Genomic DNA, 7,979 nt, shown 5'->3' with positions numbered 1-7,979 from the left:
TTTATCAATAACCATGAGTATGCTTCATTCACTGGAAAAGTAGGAAACAGAAATTGTGAAAATGACCACATAAGGACAGAGATTTTGCAATAAATCCTTATAAATATGTGCAGAGAATTTTAAAAATCTATAATTTATATGTAAACAAAAGATGATGGAACTCTCTCATCAAACGAAATAGTAATTATAAAATGAGAAAAATAGATATTATCAGGTATAAAAAAATACTTGTCATGAGACCAGATGGACTCAATGATTGATTTAAAATTAAAGAAGAAATATTTAGTGAAATGTATCATATATTAATAGAAATTATACACTATGAAGAATAGGGTGAGAGAAAAATAAGGAATAAAATTAGCAGATTTGAGAATTGAAAGACATTATAAAACACAACACAAGAAAAAAAATCTCAATAAGTTATAGCAAACCTGCCCAAACTTATTGAAAGATATTATTATAAATAAAAAGGAATATCAGCAAACTCCAATAGATTAAATGCAATGAGATTCAAAAATGGGTTAATCTTAATAAAATGCTAAAAATCAAAGACTCTAGAAAGTAGGCAAAAATTGTTACACGAGATAATCCATATGTTAAATGACTGACTCCTTAGACGAAACGATGAGAATTAGAAGACTGCTTATATATAACACATTCAAAGTCCTCAACTAAACATAAAAGGGAAAATGTGCATTAGAAAAACAATGACTCAAAGTTCACTGGAGATAATTTTGCTGTTAGCAAACATGGATTATAAAGAATTTTAAAGGAAGGTCTTCAGTGCAAAATCAAGAGAATTAAGATAATTTCCAATGTATAAGGAAAATGAAAGCATTGCATTTAAGAGCATGTGTTAGGCTGGCTTGTCTAGAGAAACAAATCTGGTGACACTCATCTAGGTATAAGAAAGAAATGTATGTCAAGAAGCTAGGATACTTCACCAAGGCATCCCCGCCCAGGCCAATTCAGCTACATAAATCTAATGCAAGTTCCTAAGTTTCTCTTCAGGTGCACGTAGTGTGGCATGGCAGTGACTCAGGTTAACCTGAGGTTAACCAGGCTAACCAGGAAGCAAGAAGATCATAGGCCAGTGGGAGAGAGTCTCGTGGAACCAAGATCAGTGGAAGAATGGCTGGGCACTGACCGCTTTCAGGGTCAGTGGCAGAATCCCAGCAAGCAGTAAGGTAAAGTAGCAGAGAGCTAGAAAGCTTCCAGTTTCCCTGCTTAACGGAAAGGATACCCCGGGGAAGGCATCAACAGTCTGTGACACGAGGGACAGATTCAAAGCAACCCCTATGTTTTCATAAGAAATCAAGTTGACATAAAATCATCCAATTTCCACTGATAATAATGTAATTATTAAAACCAAGCTAAATCAATATATCATTGAAAAAAATGTTGGGGAAACCATGTCCAACGTTCTCTGGCTTCACAAAGGAGAAGGAGAATCCATAGATTCTACCTCCGGATGAATCCTATAAGGCAGGATCAGGCATGCTTCCACCCACAAATTATCTTATTCTGACACCAACAATTCCTTCCATGGCACTCTACTTTCCTGCTGGGTTTGATAGCCTATGGCCACACAGAACTCAAAGGCAATACTTATGATGGGGATTTAGTGTAGAAGTTAACAGGTTACCAGAGTCAGGAGCAAAAACCATACAGGGATAGAATTATTATTGTTTCGTTTTGTTTTTTGTCTTCAGCAAGAATTATTTTCAGCCAGGGCCGAAAACATGTCTCTGTCCCCAGCCTCTTAGCTACATGATGATTTGGGATCAGAGACTCATATACCTGTGCCTCCCAGTCTCGATGCTGCCATTTAGGCACCAGATCCGGCAGCGCTAAGACCATGGCATTTTTCAGAGACGTAGGACTGAGATCAAGAAATATTTATGTGATTGCAATTTGAAAGTTGGAAGCAAAGGAGCAGGATGAACAGCTGGAGAACACGGGCTTAGTGGTAGACATGAAGCTGGAGCCCATGTGACACAAATACCGTTGAGCAAGCAACATAAAATACACAGTGTTTTATAAGAAAGAATATACACAAATCAAAATGACTGCATCTGTGAAAATGAGATGAAGTTCAATCTTTTTCACCTCAATAAGACCATGGATCAACTGGGGCCTAAAATATGACTTACACAGACACAAGTTCAGGCAGACACTCACTGAAGAAAATTTAAAAACAAGTCTATCCAATATGCAGACTACATTTTGAGACCATCTGAAAAACAGATTTGGTGCATTGAATGCTAGTGAAAAATTCGGTACTGGCATTATGGATGAAGAAAGCAAAGGGCTATGTAAAATATAGAAAGAAAGAAAATTAATATCCTAACAAAGTTTAAAAATTATTCTTGGATTAAGAGAAGCCAAATCTAATGGAAGAAAGAAAGTAAGAGACCTTTACCAAAAATTTCAAAGTGCCGCTTGAAAAGAAAAAGTAAAACATTATAATGAAATAAGCAAAGACAACATGTTAGTGGTTAGAAAAGCAAAAATGAACATGCTTAGCATATTTCAAGCTAAGAGAACTACAGAAAAAAATTCAATCTTGAATATTAAAGGAGGCTGTGCAAAAATACTTTAACATTTTGAGTAGGATATAATACATATATCCTAAAAATCAATGCTTCAATCAAACAAGAGTTGCACTATAAGAAAATAAATATATTAATCAGAAGGCATACAAAGAAGGTGGAAGGAATACAGAGTATGTACCCCCCAAAATAAAAAGTCAACATTCAGCCATTTCAAGAGGTAATTAATATCGGGGAGGGAGTCATGCATGTGTTGGTGAGGTCTGTTACATTTCTGTTGGTGGATAAACTGGAAGGAGCAACCTCCCAACCCAAAATGATGGACAATTTCATTACTTGAGAAAGCAGGTATCTGCTTCTCACATTAGGGTGTTTCAGCCTAATAAAGTCCAAGGGAATATGTCAGTCCATTAGACATGTTATAGATGAATTTGAGGTAAAGCACACTTCACTTTATGAGATTTTCACCTTGAATCTTTCTGGTGTGGCCTATGAAGGATGTTATGCATATGAACAAAAGAGATGCTAAATTCTCATTAGTCTTTAGTACATGGACTGAGTCACCAAGGCCTGGAAGGAAAGTAGGTCAACTGTGTTCGATTAGGAACATCGTACCAGGTATGTTCTTCCCATGGGTTCTACAGAAGCATTTTTGTCTTTTATTCGTGTAAGTAATGGCCAGCCACTTAAGAGTTTAATCTTCATAAATCAATAATTTGTGTCTGAATTGTAGCCTGAAGCCAGTCTGTACTTGTATGATTTCCTTTTCTCAACTATGTTTTAAATTCTATATCATTGACTCAATAATACTATTAATAGAATTAGGTTATGCTTCTAAGGGATGATTATAATGTTATTACTCATAAATCATTTCTCTAAAAATGAGCCAGAGAACATATGCAAACCACCGACATATGAATGGATTTGGAGCTCACACTTAATCTTTTTTTTTTAATTTATTATTTTTTTTGTGAGAGAGTGAGTGAGTGAGTGAGACAGTGAGTGAGTGAGAGAGTGAGTCTTTTAAAAATTTTTAAAATATTTATTTATTTATTTTTTTAGCTCACACTTAATCTTGTCCCAATCTGAGAACAGTTAGTTCTTGTGGCACAGCCCTGGTGGACTTTCACCCTCATGAAGAAATCACTCGGGCAATGAGTGCCATCTCAATGTGTGGTAACAAAGCCAGATGGTGCCTGGCTATCATACAGAACAGCATCTGGGGTCTTAAAGGTCTCTCTGAAAACATGCAGTCATCTAAGTGAGACCAACTAGGTTCACATGGCAGAAACATGCCAGCCTCTGTGATCTGCAAGGATCACAAATAATAATTGTAAATAATAAAATCCAAATATGAAGGAAGGAATAGTATCAGAGCTTAAATTATGAGCACCAGCTTACAAAAGGCTGTGAATGACAGTGGATGCCCAGAATTCTTTTGGAGAGTCCTCACGTGAACTGCTTCTGGTGACTCCTCTCTGTGAATAGCCTTGCTCTCATATAGAGTGCATTGTAGAACCATTATGGTAGATGTAGTTTGGTTAAAATGTCAATGTCATGGGCCCATTTTAAAGTTGTTCCAGTTTTTTAACTTTTCTATTTTCTTTTTGATTGAGGTTTTCCTATGCTTTGTCTAGTCATTTTTGTTGGTTTTTATTGTTTTGTTGAATTATTTTCTTTGTTGTGTTTTGTTTTGCTTGATTTTCTGTATATGAAATCCATATTGTGGATTCATAGAGTAATTGGATATGGGCATGACAATCACAGGGAGAATGGTGGGAAATGGAGAAATAACAATGAGTAGGGGTGTCAAAGGTTCTGAAATTGGTTGTAGTTCTGATTGTGAAATTCTCAGTATGATTGCACAATTAAATTGAATGATATATGAAGACTATACCAATAGTAAAAAAATAACACCGGTTGTTTACTTTTTAACCCATTCTTAATTTGTCCTAGTTTTATAATTTTCTGCTTATTTTACTGAAAAGAAATATAACCAATGTTACTGAACAAGTTATATAGAAATTATTAAAAGAAAACCTAATTTGCTGTATAAATCTTCACTGCAAGCAATAAAATTTGACTCAAAAAAGTAATATTTGCCTGAAAGGTATCAAACTCATTAGTGAAAAACAAACTAAAAAACCAAACTCCTTAGCATTGAGTCAATTCTGATTCAAAGAAACCTTTAGAAAATACTACCTGGCAGTGTAGATACCATGATCACGAAGGTAGTTTTCTCAGGGCGAGGCTTGTCCATTGCACTCCGGATGTGGTGTGGTGACCCCTGCGATTTCCCCAAGTGTGGGAAACTCGACTGCATAATTTGTGGTAGTGGGGGACTGTATTCGCACTCTCCCCTTAAAAAAAAAAAAGGAAAGAAACCCTTAGAACAGCATTGACCTGACCCAGCTGGCTTTGGAGCAGCTGGTGGTTTCACACCGATGATCTTGTAGTTAGCAGCCCAACTCAAAACTCCCTACAATGCCGAGCTCAAGGACAAACAAGCTCCTCTAATGGTTAGATTATCGAGTGAAATATTTCAACAAACTTATTGAGAACCGAAACTACTCAAAATTTTATGGAAAGAAATTGGGAAAATAGCTACCTGGCAAACTGAATGGAGTAGATCATATGTGTGCCATTCCAAAGAAATATAATTCGATTGGGGCCTTAATGTTCCACCAACATTATTAATATCATATGCATGTTAAATTGTGCTGAAGATTTTTTAAAACTGTTGCAGTAGTATACTAACCAGGAATTCAGAAAGGGACCATCACAAGAGGTAGTATTGGTGAAGTCAGATGGTCCTTGACTAAGAAAGCAAAGAGTATCAGAAATATGTTTTTTTAATAATGCAAAAAGTATCAGATGCATGGATTATAGCAAATATTTTGAGAAACTGTATTCTACAAATTAGAATTAAACATCGAGATTGGAGGAAAGTTCATTACAATCCTTTTAGATAATACCACCTAACTTGATGAAGGAAAAAAAGAACTTAAAGTGCTTGCTAATTCATGTCCACTGGTACAGAAAAGAGCTCTCGACACATTGAATCCAGGACAGATAAACCCCTCAGAAACAGCAATGGGAGTAGCGATACCTGGAGGGTATGGTTGGGAAGTGGGGGGAAAGGTGGGGTAATGGGGAACCAGTTGCAATGATGGGCATATAACCTCTTCCTCCCAGCCACCCAGGGGGATGGGCAACAGAAATGTGGGTTCAGGGAGAGAGCTGACAATGTAAGATATGAAAATAATAATTTATGATTTATCAAGGGTTCACGAAAGTGGAGGTGGGGAAGGTAGGGGAAAAAGAGAAGTTGATATGAAGGGCGCAAGTAGAAAAACTGCTTTCTAATGATGAGCAGCATCTGTACCAATTTGCTGGATACAATTGATGTATGGATTGTTATAAGCGCTGTAAGAGCCCCCGATAAATGATTTATTAAAATTAATAAAATAAAACACCTGTTCATGAAAATCAAAGCTGACTGCCTTCAATATGGATTAAAATCAATATAAAGAAAACAAAACAAAGTTGTAGGAAGCATCCTGCTGATCAAGGTGTTTACTAATGGGTGACTATTTAGTCCCCTGCGCCTCTGTGTCTCTGCAGACAAAAGCATTGCAAAATGACCCTTACTTGTGACTTTGCTGCTAAAAACATTGAGAGATGACTCAGTTATTTACTATCTCTTTGAGGCTCTCTTGAATCCTGCATATCCCTGTGATTGTCTTTGAACCTAGTGCTTTTATTATTCGAAAGTTAAGAAACTGTGACTAGTTAAGTAACATTTGCATAGATAAGAGTTTAGGAATGTTCAAGTTCTTTGCTGTTTGTTTTGTAACCAATTCCCTTGTGTAAGAAAAGTTTATATACCAAGCTTCAAATATACTTGAGACTTCAGTCCATGACATTGGAGTCCTCCCTATCCCATGCTTTCTTTTAATTTTTTAAATTTTTTTTATGTTGATGTTTTTATTTCTGGGTTTTCAGCTCTTTTTTTTAAATTTTAACAATTTATTAGGGGCTCAGACAATTCTTATCACAGTTCATACATATACATACATCAATTGTGTAAAGCACATCTGTACAGTCTATGCCCTAATCATTTTTTTCTCCTCTTTTCTTTTTTTACATTTTATTAGGGACTCATACAACTCTTATCACCATCCATACATATACATACATCAATTGTATAAAGCACATCCATACATTCCCTGCCCCAATCATTCTCAAGGCATTTGCTCTCCACTTAAGCACCTTGCATCAGGTCCTCTTTTTTTATTCCCCTCCCTCCCCTTTCCCCCCTCCCTCATGTGCCCTTGGTAATTTATACCTCGTTATTTTGTCATATCTTGCCCTATCCGGAGTCTCCCTTCCCCCCTTCTCTGCTGTCCCTCTCCCAGGGAAGAGGTCACATGTGGATCCTTGTAATCAGTTCCCCCTTTCCAACCCACTCACCCTCCACTCTCCCAGCATCGTCCCTCACACCCTTGGTCCTGAAGGTATCATCCACCCTGGATTCCCTGTACCTCCAACCCTCATATGCACCAGTGTACAGCCTCTGTCCTATCCAGGCCTGCAAGGTAGAATTCGGATCATGGTAGTTGGGGGGAGGAAGCATCCAGGATCTGGGGGAAAGCTGTGTTCTTCATCGGTACTACCTTGTACCCTAATTAACCCATCTCCTCTCCTAAACGCCTCTATGAGGGGATCTCCATTGGTCAAGGCCCAAGTGTCGGCCAATGGAGATCCCATGCTTTCTACATAGCTCATCCTTTTCCTTTCATCCACACACCTCAGTTCGAGTACAAGTGAGCCAACAGACCACCATATGCAAAGACTGAAGTTATCAACAATTTGATTTCACTTTTATCCACAATGAAAGATCATGGAAGCAGCAGGTGTAAATAAAGGACATCATGCATCGGGTAATCTGCAGTACAAGCTCTCTTTAAAATGTTAAAAAGCAAATATGTCACTTTGAAGACTAAGGTTAGTCTGAGACATGTCATGGTATTTTTGAATAATCTATTGATGTGAAAGGTATATGATAAATTAGGGAGACCTTGGAAGAATTACGTATTTGAATTGTGGTGTTGGTAAAGAATATTGAAAACATCTTGGACTGGCAGAAGAACAAATAAAACTATTTCAGAGGAAGAAGAGTCAGAATGCGCCTCACTGTGAGAATTATACGACTTAATTTCATGAACTTTGTCAATGTTATTAGGAGAGGCTAGTCCCTGCAATGCACATTGCACTCTGAAAAAACTAACAAAAGGAAGAAGACTTTCAAGAAAGTACTCAAGCATACTAATAATTATAAGAATGCTGTGAATAAACATACACCAGGTTAATAATTGCAACATGTATTTGTTTATATGAGAATCTAGTTTAAAAGAACTAAAATAT

General features: G+C 36.9%; 1 non-coding gene across 1 annotated transcript; it reads left to right on the top strand.

The window, feature by feature from the left end:
- The first annotated feature begins 4,747 nt into the window (after positions 1–4,747).
- Positions 4,748–4,915, top strand: LOC142441758 (U1 spliceosomal RNA). The gene has a single exon (XR_012783105.1). It is a non-coding gene; the product is annotated as a U1 spliceosomal RNA (small nuclear RNA).
- Positions 4,916–7,979: the final 3,064 nt, after the last annotated feature.

Source organism: Tenrec ecaudatus, chromosome 2 (genome assembly GCF_050624435.1).
Source record: "Tenrec ecaudatus isolate mTenEca1 chromosome 2, mTenEca1.hap1, whole genome shotgun sequence".
Taxonomy (NCBI): Eukaryota; Metazoa; Chordata; class Mammalia; order Afrosoricida; family Tenrecidae; genus Tenrec; species Tenrec ecaudatus.
Note: the sequence above shows the minus strand (reverse complement) of the source record. Positions and strands in the feature narration are given on the sequence as shown.